The 12,913-nt window shown below is 41.3% G+C and overlaps 1 protein-coding gene across 1 annotated transcript in view; it reads left to right on the top strand.

The window, feature by feature from the left end:
• The first annotated feature begins 533 nt into the window (after positions 1–533).
• The window catches only part of KLF12 (KLF transcription factor 12), a 289,627-nt gene continuing 277,247 nt past the window's right edge, over positions 534–12,913 (top strand). Inside the window, exon 1 of the mRNA XM_067563230.1 lies at positions 534–877. The gene's annotated coding sequence lies outside the window, so the exon portion shown is untranslated. The remainder of the gene's footprint in view (positions 878–12,913) is intronic.

Here is a 12,913-nt window from a genome sequence, read left to right as displayed (position 1 = left end):
CTGCGATTACACTTCCCCCTCCGCTTCTCCATCCCACCTCCGCCTGGCTCCTCCACCTGGCCTCGCTCCCGCTCAGCTCCTTAGCCCCCGGCAGATCCTCAGCTCCTCCCCTCCTGCTCCGCCCGCCTCCTGTACCCTCTCCTTTCCCCCCACCGAAGCTTGGGGGGAAAGCGGAGACCAGGTACCCACGGCCCCGGGAGGGGCAGCAGGCGGCTTCCCCGTGCGCGGACGGGCTGCCGGGGAGGAGCGCTGCCGCGCGCGAGCGGCCGGGGCACGTTCCGAGCCGGCTGGGTCGGGTGCGGGGCGGCGCAGCAGCAGCAGCAGCAGCAGCAAGATGCAGGCGCGCCGGCGGTGGGTGTTCCCCTCGGCTCCCAGCCCACCTCTCCGGCTGGGGGAGAGGCTGGCCGGCCCCTCAGCGGGGCTTTCGCTCCGAGAGCTGCAGCTGCACGGCCCCTCCTCCTCTTGCTCCGCCCCCAAGTGATCGTTTTTTGGTGGTGGCGGCGGCTGCAGGGGGAGGGGGTGGGTACATGACATGCCAGCAAAGCAATTTAGTTCCTGCTGATCCATCAGCACCGCGCGCGCAGGAAAGGGGGCTTGTCCGCGCCGTGTTTGGTTTGTTGGTGGGGGAGAGACGGGGGGGCCCTTTTGTTTGGGTGGCCGCCTCCCCTCCGCCCCCGGCCCCTGCTTCCCCTCTGGTCCCCCTGCTCTGAGGGCAGCGCGAAAGAGCTGCCTCGCCTCCCTCCTCCCCTCGAGCGGGCCCCCCAGTGCAATTCGATGCGTCCCTGCTAAGGCTCCCCCGCGCTATATTGTGTCCGCTCTTGTTTCTGAAGCCTCCACCCACTGGCCCACCCTACATTTAGCACATCATGTGATGCGGGTAAGTCATTTGCAAGTACAACAGTTCCCTGTGTTACCCCCATTCATTTCCTGAGAACTGCATAGAGCAGCTGAGGGAGACCGTGTGAGTGTGTGTGTGTGTGAGAGTGTGTGTGTCTGTGTGACACTGGCTGTGTGTCTGTGTGAGTGAGTGAGCGAGCGTGTGAGGGGGAGGGAGGGAGAGAGAGAGGGGACTCTATAAGGGAAAGAAAACAATTTCTCCTGCTCTGCAGCTTCTGTTCAGGTCTGTGCCTATTCCATTTCTTATCCGAATAAACATACCTTTTTTCTCTTGCTGTCCCAATCAGTCAGCTTTCAGATAACATTTTGTGTTTCTGTCATTAAATCATTTTGAAATGTTGGAAGGCTGATCTCTTGAATGGGGCAAGTATTGGAGGGGGAAGCTTTTGCAAAGCAAGAATATGTGCAAGGCTCTTGTTAAATTACCAGTAAGAAGGACGTTTAAAAAAAAAAAAAACATCCAAAAAAGCCATTGTCAAATAATGCATGCTAACATGTAGTTTACACGGAGTGGGACTGTTGGGTCACGTAAGTGACAGTTGCAAGGAAACCGATAAATGTCATGTTGAATTTGGGGTTTACTGCTCTAGTTTGTCATTCAAAAAATCTGTTTGTGTTACTGTTGTTTGGAAGAGGAGGGTAACGGGTTAAGATGGGGATGACACTGTTGGCATTAATAGTGGTCATTGTGCTATAGTCATTATTGTCTCCAGTAGTAATGATGTGTAACTGTCATTTGCCACAGTGCATAGTTCATGGAAGTAGCCGGGGGATGGCCTATGGCTGTTCTTTTCAATTAAGGTGGACTTAGCTAGAGTTGACAAGGGACAACTTTACATTGAGACCAGTTATGAAGAGTGTTGAGCGTCAGCTTGGGAGCCACCGCAGCTTGTCTGTTATAGCTTGCTGTAACCTGACGAGTGAGCGCTGACCTCAGTGACATTAGTTTTTATTAAAGCAAGAGGCTTCTATGCAAGAAGAATCCATTCTGATTTTGTTCATTATAGAGCCTACTATCAGAACTTTCTGTGAATGTTTATTATTGAAGCCAAAAGAGAACTTGCCAGATCTCATTAATAGTGTATTTAAACTGAATGTTTGGGGGGGAAGTACCAAATCCTTTGTGCTATATTCCCTCCATCTCTCCCCCTCTATTCTTCTCTCCCCGCACAAAAAGCATACAGTTCTGCTTATCTTAATAGCAATAATAACTTTAATTCAACTGATAAAAACTGACTGTGCTCAGTTGAAGTCTAAGTACAGGAGAATGTGTAATCTGGATAAATATTCTATGCAGTTGGTATTGTCACTCTTACTCATTTAACTATTCAGATTGTTAAAGAACAGTTCTGTGCAGATAATCTTAAGAAATTCCAGTGAGTAATTTTTTAAAAATCAAACTGATTATTTAAAAAAAAAAAAAAAAAAAAAAGTAAGGATTGTTCTATCAGTTACACTCCAACGCTGGGGAAACAAACACTCATATTTACATTAAGAGCATGTGCATAGAAGTGCTATAGCAGACGTGTGCCAGTCAAACAAACGTCATCCTGTAAATCCACCTAAACCATTCCATTCCCTTTTCTTACTGGAGGATAGAGTTGTTTAGCCAAGTAAATGGTCTGACATGAAATTTGTGCTGATGACAGGCAGGGTGGTGCAGGAGTTTGCAATATGAATAGGAGTGGACACTTTTAAACACTGGGTGTATTCCTGTTAGATTTTTTTTTTTAAAACTGTCATTTACAGAAACGTAATATTCAGTTTCAAGAAGCAGTATCTTCAAACCTGGGTTATGTGGTGTTAGCTATTGTCACCAGCTATTGTCAGTTATGTTAAGATATGTATTTTATGCAATTAAAATCAAAACAAAAATGAGCAGTTTTTATATAAGATATTGAAGATAAACTGTTTACTTGCATGATTTGTATCACCTTTGTAAAATTCTATTTGCCTTTGGCTTTTTTTTTCCTGCATAGGTGGTACACCAGCTCCTTTTTCATTATCAGTCATGATATAAATGGATTTTTATTTTACTTTATTTTTATTTTTTATTTTATATTTTGCCATGGCAGATAGATATTCATGGAAACTTTGCAAGGGTGCTTTATATAGTACTAGTGCATGGCCTCCATTTTCTGGTTGGTTTCCAACTCTGAAATGTTACAGGAAAAGCCAAGTAGCCTCTAGTGTAGAATTAGTAACTATGCTGAATAGATTGGAGATGGGGTGATATGGGCATTATATTGATCATATAAAGCTATAGTAAATCTAGACTGTATGCTTGTTTTTTTTATATATTTGTGTGGTTTTTAAAAAAAGCTTTTTAACAGGACACAGTCAACTTAAAAATTTCATTACTGTCTGAAAATGTTCTGCCATCTAGAGTTACAAATGAATCCTGTGACCCCCCATTGCTAAAAGAAGTTAGCAAATACAATGATCTTTATTTATTTTTTTAGGTTTCTTTGTGGCTTTGGGCTGCATTTATGTACAGTCATTTTCACTGTTTCGCTGATGGTCATTTTGCCTGGTCTGTATCCTGCACTATCATGATGACATCCCTCTTTCACTGCTCTGGAGGCGCTCTCATGCATACCCTTTCCCAGGTTGTGGAGGGTGTGGGGTTTACCAGAAGCAGCAGAGCAAGGAGAGTGTCTGCTTTTCCAGGGACTCCCACTTGGAGCCAAAAAGAGACAGGAGAGAGTGGGACACTAAGGGAACTCCCATCTTTACTTGGGCCTTTCATGGAAATGGAAACGTTAAGAAGTGGGCTGGGGCAGAGAGTGATAAAACCTGAAGTACTGTGAAAACCTCTATTTTCTCCTCCCTATTGCACTGTAGGGGCTGGGGAGAAATTGAAGGTTGATGTGGACATCAGGGAGCTCTTCTTCCCCAGGTCCCTCCCTGGGATCCAGGAGCAATGGTTGCCTAGGAAGTGGGGTGGCAGCAGGAGGAAGGATTCTTGACTCCCATTACTATTTTACTTGTTTGGATGCTGCTGCTGTTATTGAAGAAGCTTGCAGGCATGTGTCGCGATGAGGGTTGTGTCCAATCACATTTGCTAGTGAAGTTCTCAGACTCGCATGTTGTCCCTTTCTGAAAAGACTCTTAATTGACCTAAGCAAAAAAGTCAGTGTGAATATTTTTAAAGGAGTTTTGTTAAGGTTTAGTACAATTCAAAGTTAGAATTTTTGTTGAAGCCAGTCAGATCGGAAAAGACTCAAGTTGACTGTCACTTTAAAAGAGAGGTCCTCTAATATTTTGGGCTTGATTCTGCCTTCTGCTGTGGTGATGAACTGGAAGGGACATGGTGGTAAGGGGCTTAGATTGTAAGCCCGTTAGGGTGGGGACCATCTTTTTATTCTTTATACAACACCTAGCAAATTAAGGTCTTGGTATATGACTACAGCTCCTAGGTGAAACCACAATGCAATTAATAATATATGGAGTCTTTTTCCTTTGAGTAAATCGGGCAGAAGCACTTCCAAACACTCAAGGTCCTTTTCTTACACTAATGTCAATGGACAAAGCTCTCATTTAATTCAGTGGGGAGCAGGATTGGGCCCCAAGAAAGCTCTCGGGGGGAGCGGGGGAGGGGTGAATATTCAGTCCTAGAAATGTGGTTAGGGCTTGAGTGTGCCAAGCCACATTCACTAGTTACGAAAATGAGGGTACAGCACCTGATCAGAGAGGAAACAATGTGTGTCTACTGTTTGTGCTAGCCTGGGCTGCGCCATAATACCCTGATGCTGCAGGATTACTTTTGTGAATGCTGTGTGGCTGGCACTGCTCTTCACATTGCTACCAATCTCCTGGCCTGCTCCTTAAAGAACGGGGTAGCATTTTTGCCCATGGAATGCAGGAAAATAGATCTTAAAAATATATCTGATATTTTTGCATTAGGTTAAACATTGTTTCCTGAGGACAAGATTGTGTTTGAGGAAATATTTATATTTGTCAGATCAATTCTGTGTGGACCCCTGAATAAAATCCTTTCGTATTAGAGGAATGGAAAAATAATTAACGTTATTTTTGTCAAAAGTTTTGTCTGTGGCTCATCAAGGTTGTTTCCCTCCTCTCCCCCCCCCATTTGTATGGAAATGACTGTGGTTTATCTTTCTCCGAGATACAAAAAATGATAATTTCTCCTTCCAAGAAATTAGATTTCATTTTTGGAAAAACTAGTATTGGTGCAGCCCGGAGGCCCTTGACCTTCTCACCTTTTGGCTAGTGGTTGTTTACTACAGCTGCAGTCGCTGTGTGCAGGGAAGGGGAGGAGTTGCAAATACAAGCATGCTCACTTTCCCCAACTAAGGTGAAAACATTAAAAAAGTCATGACGTTTCACAGCAAGCATTACTGAGACGGTGTTAAACAGTTATGTTGGAGCTTTTCCTATATTCCTAAAGAGAATATTCTAGGGCTATGTCTGTAAAACCGACTGGCTCGGACTCCTAGTGCAAATGTGAAAGCATGAAATGGCTAAACTTCTCATGCAATGAAGAAAATATTTGCTTTTTTTTTTTTTTTAAACAATGAAATACAGGCTTGATGTTAGGAAAAGAGAAACAAAATATCTTACTCCAGTACTAAAAAAACATTTTAATACAGGTCAGAGTTGTTCAGCTAATCTAGAGCGCTGTGTAACTTTACCCAGTGAGACTGAGCCCAGGGTTCGACAACTGAACTTTACACAATCCTCTTTTCTCAGCTGCATAATATGGAAAGGAGGGTTGGGGTTTTTTTTGGTTTATTGGCCCCGTTAGCTGAGAAAATAAACAAGCAAAAGCAATATTTGAATAATCACAATGTCAAAGTGACAGTTTTAGTTTTAATCATTTTAAAAATAACTCTATTAAAAATCTTCCCAGGAGAGTTGACTCTAGTTCTAATACTTGTCACCATGGACAAAGTGGGCAAACTGGGACAACTTGTTTTCAGAATTAAGGTTTTGCAGTATTTTTCAGTTAATTCATTCTCTGTGTGTACTTTAGGTTTTGTTCCCAAGTAGCAAAGCCAGTATAAGCATGTGTTTGTGCCCCCCCCCCCCCAATAGTCTATTCTGAAGTCTTTTATTATTGTACGTAGTAAATCATTTGATTACAAATAATTGTTCAGAGAATTTTTTGAGGTTAGACGAGACAAACATAAAACTAGCTTTGCTATGAAGTCAGAGTTTGACTACTCTGCATAATGGAAACATACTGTGTGTGTTACTATCTTCCATGCCACTATAGGCTCCCTTTGTATTTACCATAGTTTGTGGTAAGTAGCACAGACTTGTACTGGTCCAGCTAGACTCAAGCTATGAGAAATGCCCAAGGTAGCTATTTCATTTTCATGGAACAGTTGTTCTCTGTGTCTTGCTTGTGTCTGATGGAGAATGTGGTCGAAAGGCAAGAACAGGAGCCTGGAACTCCTGAGTTTTAATCCTGGCTGCACCACTTTGTGGCCTTGCAAAAGTAACTATTCCTATCTCATTTTCTGTATCTGCAACATGGGGCTAATGGAATATAGAAATATATGTGGCAATACTTAGCTCACAGGGGAAGAACTAATTTATCAGTGCTTGTAAAGTGTTTTTGAAGAGGTAAGAGAGGCCAAATCTAGAGATCAGTACCAGCCAAAGTAGTAGACTTGGGTGCTGGGTATCTCTGCAGACGATGGAATACTCTCTTCTCTCCTGCTCTCTTCCTCCAGTCCCCAGGATACAGGCCACTCAAGGAAGTCAGGTTGAAGTAGCTTTTATGGCTTCAGTGTATCCCTGCTGCAAAGCAAAATACTACAATCTGTGCAGAACTGGATCCTTTGGCACTTCCCCTGCTTGCCCCTGTACAATATTCTGTAGGGAGTCCCAATGCAGCTTGTCCTCAGGCTTCATATTGATTGCCCCTGAATCTTGTTTCCAACACCCATACACATAACTGTATTGGTTCACTTGTCAAGGGAGCCTTTACAGCTGCAGATACGAGGGCTGGATTTGCCCATGTCAGTGCTGTTGCTGATTATTTTATACATTAAAAACATTTAAAAGAATATAAGATTGCAAAGTGAAGAACTTGGAAGTTATGAAATGGCAGAATTAAGGCTGCTTGTAAGACATAAGGTCCTGTAAGAAATAATATGTGATCACATAGTTAAGGACTGTATCATAATACATATGCACAATGAGGCTGAATTAAGGTGGCACAGGCAACCCTAATTTGGCATTTTCTAACTTCTGAGCACATGACTTTGTAACCATAAACATTTTAAAGGGTTTTTTAAATGTAATCTCTTATGTCTTAAAAAAGAGAACTGAAAAAAGAGAATTCTGTCATGGGGTACCATATTTACCCCCATATGAGTCATCAGTAGTATTGGAACCAAAAAGCTTTAGATTCACTGTTCTGAGCATGACCACTTGAGCACCTGTGCAGGCTGTTCTCCTTTATGTGAACTAGCTACTAGAGAGGACTGAGACACCGTCTTTGCTAGTGGCTTACACAGCCACTTGCTAGCAGAGCAGTTCTGGGAATTGGGAGTCCCAGATTTATTCCTGACTCTGGAGGTGATTGTGTGCTAGTCCATAAATGTAATGCTAGCAAGCACCTAGATTCCAAAAAGCAGTGTAGCTAAGTAAATGAGACTTGGAACTGTCGTATTAAAGACCGAGTTCTATTTCCAGCTCTGCCACGGGTGGCCTTAAATATAAACAGTTATCCCATCTGTAAAACGGGGTATTGATACTTGCCTGCTTCCTAATTTGTGTGTGGCCATGCTCAAGAGTCAGTGCTGTGAAGTGCACAGAATTATTAACATTAACTATCATTAACAATAGGTGGAACAGTTAAGATTCTAACTTATCTCTCTCCCTTGTTCCCACTACACCTTCTCCTAGGCCAAAAGGTATTTTGGTGGTGCTTCTCTTGCTTTGCCTGTATCGCTTCTGGATCTTTAGCTTTGTGCCTGCAATGTAGAAGACTCACTGAAGAGTGGGTGCAAGATCATTGCACTTGTACATAGGGAGCTCTGAGGTTGGGAGCACACGCAGTGCAGAGATTTTTAGCCGCAAGCCTCTAAGAAGCTCTATTGAGAACGTGGAAATGGTGATTCGAACATGCTTACATCTTGTCCAAATCTGTTTTAGATTTTCTCTGGGACAACAAAAGGCACCTCACTGACCCTAGGGCTATTTCCTCTGCCAAATATTAAGCATTTGTTCCAAAATAAGAGGTCTTTTAAAAATAGTTGGAAAAATATTCATATTGAGAGATTTTTTTCCCCCTAACCCAAGGGTCAGAAACAGCTGAACAACTTTTGCTGAAACTTATCAAAACAATTCAGCGTGAAACAGATACCTGGCATGGAAAATTTCAGCCCAAATTGTTGAAGTTTATTAGATGTAACTTTGGAAATAATAAAATGAATATCAAAGAAAGCTCTGATCATCATGTACAGTGAGTGGTGTCTTCCTTTTGTGAGGTCCCAGCACTTTCAAAGGAGTCTACTACAAAATAAGTAACCAGGTGGAGCACGTTGCTGTGCAGGCTCCTTGCTGCAGCCAAGGAGATGGGAGATCAGCCCTCCCCTTCCCCTGGCTGTAGCAGGGAGCTTGGCAAAGCGCTCCGCTTGTGTCCCTGCTGGAGCCAGAGGAAAGGGAGCACTGATCTCCCATCCCCTTTGTTGCAGAAGCAAGCCACTGCCTAGGGACCCAGGTGGAGTGCATGGTTTCCCTGCTGCAGCCAGGGGGACAGGAGATCCTCCTTGTTGAACTCCTTTCCTCTGACTGCGGTGGTGGTGGTGGGGGGGCAGCTGCTGGCGGAGACTGGGTGGCCCTTCAGGGTTTTAAAAATTCTATTTGTGGCCCTCAAGCCAAAAAGGTTGGGAACTACTGATCTAATATATGAAATATTCTCTGTAGATGTTTTCCTTATAGAGCTTTTTTGGGAAAAAAATAATCAAAATGGCATTCCTTAGGGTAAATTTTTTTCTTAAATGGGGCATGTAAACTCAATTTATTTAGCAGAGATCTTGCTAGCCTAACAGAATTGTTCTCATTCCCACCTTCACTCTACAGGTCCCATATGCAACTAGATCAAAAATTTTCTAAGTTGCCCACAATGTTGATCTACAGTAGAGATTTCAAAAATTACAGTCCTCCTGTTCTGGAAAAACCGAATCTGTCACTTTGAGTGACTTCATTGGGACAGACTCTGCAATAGTCACATCAACCATTAAAATGTAAGCACAGTACAGAAGTAAATCTTAATTGTACCTGTTATTTTTTTTACATTAGATTTAATACATATATTCTTGTATCCAAACCAGTGTTCAGCATAGTTTATTTTATGCTTGTTTCAGGTGCAAGTTCTCCCTCAAATCTTTTGCTAGTTGCATGTGTTAAGGGGTTGCTCTCATTCTCATGGCGGTTCTAGAGGGCAAGCATTTGAGATGCCCTGAATTATTGAGTGATGATAGGCCATCTTTACCGTAGGGCCAAACAACTTAATTCCCGAAATAAGGTACATGTACAGTTACATGTTGAATGCCTAGAATAGCAAAGAGTGAGCAAGGCTTTTAAATTCACTCAGTTATTGTATGTACTAAATGACCCTCTGCCTCTTGTAATGGGGTCAATCAGGACAGCTGCTCTCATTCTGTGGAAGAAGGGTTTGCAGGTCATCTTCAAGGACTGGTGATTACAGGTCTCAATTGCTAGTTAGGTTCTCATCAAATGGCTACTTGAGCTTGCAGGAGAGCTGTTTCAAGCATATGCAGAGACTAGTCCAAGATTTCTGTCTTAAAATTCAAAGCCCTACATGAGAGGGCTGTCTACCTGAGCAAGTGGCTTTCCTTATCTGGACCTCCTATGATGACTACTTTCCACCCAAAAAATGTGACTCTTGACCAGTATGGTGAGTCACATGAGTACTAGAGTGAGAACTTTCATAGGTGCTGGATCTCACCTAGGGAATTCTCTTTCAGATAATAATGAACAGAACTAAGCAAAATGTTGGTGGGTTTTTTTGTTTTGTTTTTTGTTTTTTTGTGCCAAAACATTTTCATACTGTCAAGTAAAAAGATGACAAATATAAAATAAAATATTCCAATTTTATGTCAGTTAAAAATATTTCAGAAGTCCAAAAATGCTTTCACTTCAGTTGTTCTCCATTCCTCCTATTCTTAGATTCCCATCAATCAATTCAGCAGTGAGGATGGAGCTGAATTCAGTCTTTCCACCACATTCTGTTTTGTACCAGTTTCATGGCTTTGTTGATCAACCTTTTAAACCTTTTAGTTCAGTGTTTTTCAACCTGTGGCCTGCGGATTCCCTGAGGGTCCACAGACTACGTCTAAGGTTTCCAAAGGGGTCTGCACCTCCATTTGAAATTTTGTAGGGGTCCGCAAATGAAAAAAGGTTGAAAACTACCATTTTAGTTCAATGTCATTCTTCACTGTGGCTGTCCAATGCATCCTACATCTTCCTCTTTTTTCTAGATCCTTGCACTCTAGCCATGTATGATATCCCTTCCAGGTCTATTCTTGACTTAGGTCTAGACCATCGTAATACATGTACTGAGTCTTGAATCTTCTTGATTCGGTATTTCTTGATTCTTCTGTAACAGTGTCTAGCCGATTTCTTATCACTCCATTTTTCTGCAGTTCTGAAACTCTGTAGTATTAAATTGGAAATAAATATTTCACATTTGTACAAATATTTTCTATGAAAGGGAATAGAAGGGAACACTAATATGTTATGTTTGAACCAGCTAATATTCTCTAAAACATTGACAACAATGAGAATACTATAGAAAAATTCAAGCCAAATTCAGCCTGGATGTAAGTCCATTAACTTGAAAGGCATTGTACCTCATTACACAAGGCTGAATTTGGCCTTGAGTCTTGAAGTCAATTTATTTTCTTACTTCCCTAATTGATTTTGATCCCTGGTGAGAAAGTTGAAAGATCACTAGCTAGCTAATTTGTGTCCCAGAAGGTGGGACGTTTTTGAAACTGAACTTTTAATTTGATGGGTAAAGCAGGGGACACTTCAAGCCCTTTGTCATGCAAAGCCCTGTTACCATTTGTGCCTGGGCAATGTTTGGTTAGAACTAGATTTTTAGTCTGTTTAATTGTGATTTCTCACTTATTCTGTGCAGTCTAATTGATTTTTAAATCCTTGAGAATTAGAAGAGGGCGGAGGGGGTAGTTATAAACAGGACTGTTAATAGACTGTGGGCCTGATTCTGCCAGCTCTCACTGTGGTAGTACCTTTGGTCATGTGAATAGTTCTATTAAACTCTGTGAGACTACTCAAATGTGTAAGCCTATAGGATTGGGCACTCAAAATTTAATGGACATTTTTGGGTCTTAATATTTTTACAGTTTTTGTTTTCGTTCAATTCTTTGGGGCATCATGAAAGAATGAACAGACTAAAAAGTGTACTTTCTTAAAAATACTGATGAACAGTTAAAGTGAAGAGCTCTAAACAACACAGTGGAAGGACAGTAAAAAAGGAGAACAACAAAAAGCCACGAAGTCACCTTTGCAAATGTCGGCTCTTCTTTTTACCTAATTTTGAACCCTGTCCTATTCCCATCTTTCCATTGATTTCAGCAGGAGCAAGACTGGGCCCCTAGTGTAGTTTTGCTGTTCCTATGCATATCTCTGCTTGTAGAGCTGAGTTGCTCAATAGAATTAATATTCTTGAATAGTCAATTATAATTATTAAGTCATTGAAAACTTTAATCGTGTATTCATTTAATATAACTAACAACAGAAAACACAGCAATTTAAAGCTGTAAGGTGAGCTTGCTGCTACTTGAAAGGATAGATGCTTCTTTGGCCTGGTTCTCAGATGATACTCAGCTGTATCTAAAATCTCCTTTGGTGATGGAGAAATCAGCATTTAAGCAGACATCAGACATTTGTTGTTATAGTACATGCAAACTGAATTACATATGTTGAGGGATGTGAGATAAACAAGTATGAGTTATGTGGCTGAAAAGAACTATCCTCTCCTCTTATTTTTAAACTGGGAATGATGCTTCTCTTAACAAAAATTTAAACAGTTCCCCATTTCCCCTGCTGCCCGCCTACCTCCCTTGCCATGCCTGAGTTGCTGTTTTCTTACTTAGGTTTTAGTTTGAACATGCACACAGCATTGTGCCTTCTGTTCATACCGTTGCTGTGGATCCTAAGGAGATGGTCTTGGCCTGAAGAAGTACACCTACCTATGTTGCCCATAGTGAGCCATATAACTATAGGAATTAACAAATAACTATTGGAATCTATGGAAAAACTCAACATTGACTTAAATGGGCTTGGGATCAATCACTAAATACATTGTTTTTAAACCCAGAATGGAGCATTATGATAATCTGATCTCCATGACCATAGAATTTCATTAAGTAATTCTTGCATTAAATGCATCTTCTGTTTGAGATACAGCATATTTTGTAGGAAGACATCTAATCTTGATTTAAAAACTTGAAGAGGTGAAGAATCTATTCTATTCCTTAGTAAATTGTTCCAATGGCTAATTGCATAATTTAAACATTTATACATTGGTTCTCAGCTGAATTTATGTAGTTATGACTTCCAGCCATTGGATATTGTTATGCCTTTATTTTTTTAAGTGCCTGGTCTACCTGCCTTCAGTCAGTTCCTTCTCTGCCTTCATCCTAGTGCTTGTATAATCTGAACATTGTTTTAATTTGCAGCTTTTGGATATCACTTGTTACCCCCACTTTTTTTTTTAATTTGAAGGAGAGTAGCAAACGGCTCAGTCTTTCAAATAGTCAAAAGATGGATTAGCTAACTACTTTGATGTTCCAATTTTAAATATTCAACTCTTTAGCTTTAAAACAAACAAAAAGCACTTAGGTCTCTACTAAAAACATTACCAGCATATTTTTTTCAGTTGTTCTTCTGGCAAACTTATTGAATATCTTCCTTATTGCATGAAAACCTGTGGTAACGGGTAATTGAACCCAAATGACCATCTTCAGTTTACTGAACATTCATATCT

The sequence above is a fragment of the Emydura macquarii genome, unplaced genomic scaffold (genome assembly GCF_026122565.2).
Source record: "Emydura macquarii macquarii isolate MOO-44397 ecotype Brisbane River unplaced genomic scaffold, CSIRO-AGI_Emac_v2 contig_2473, whole genome shotgun sequence".
In the NCBI taxonomy this organism is placed as follows: domain Eukaryota; kingdom Metazoa; phylum Chordata; order Testudines; family Chelidae; genus Emydura; species Emydura macquarii.
The sequence above is the reverse complement of the archived record's forward strand: the minus strand, read 5'-3'. Positions and strand labels throughout refer to the sequence as shown.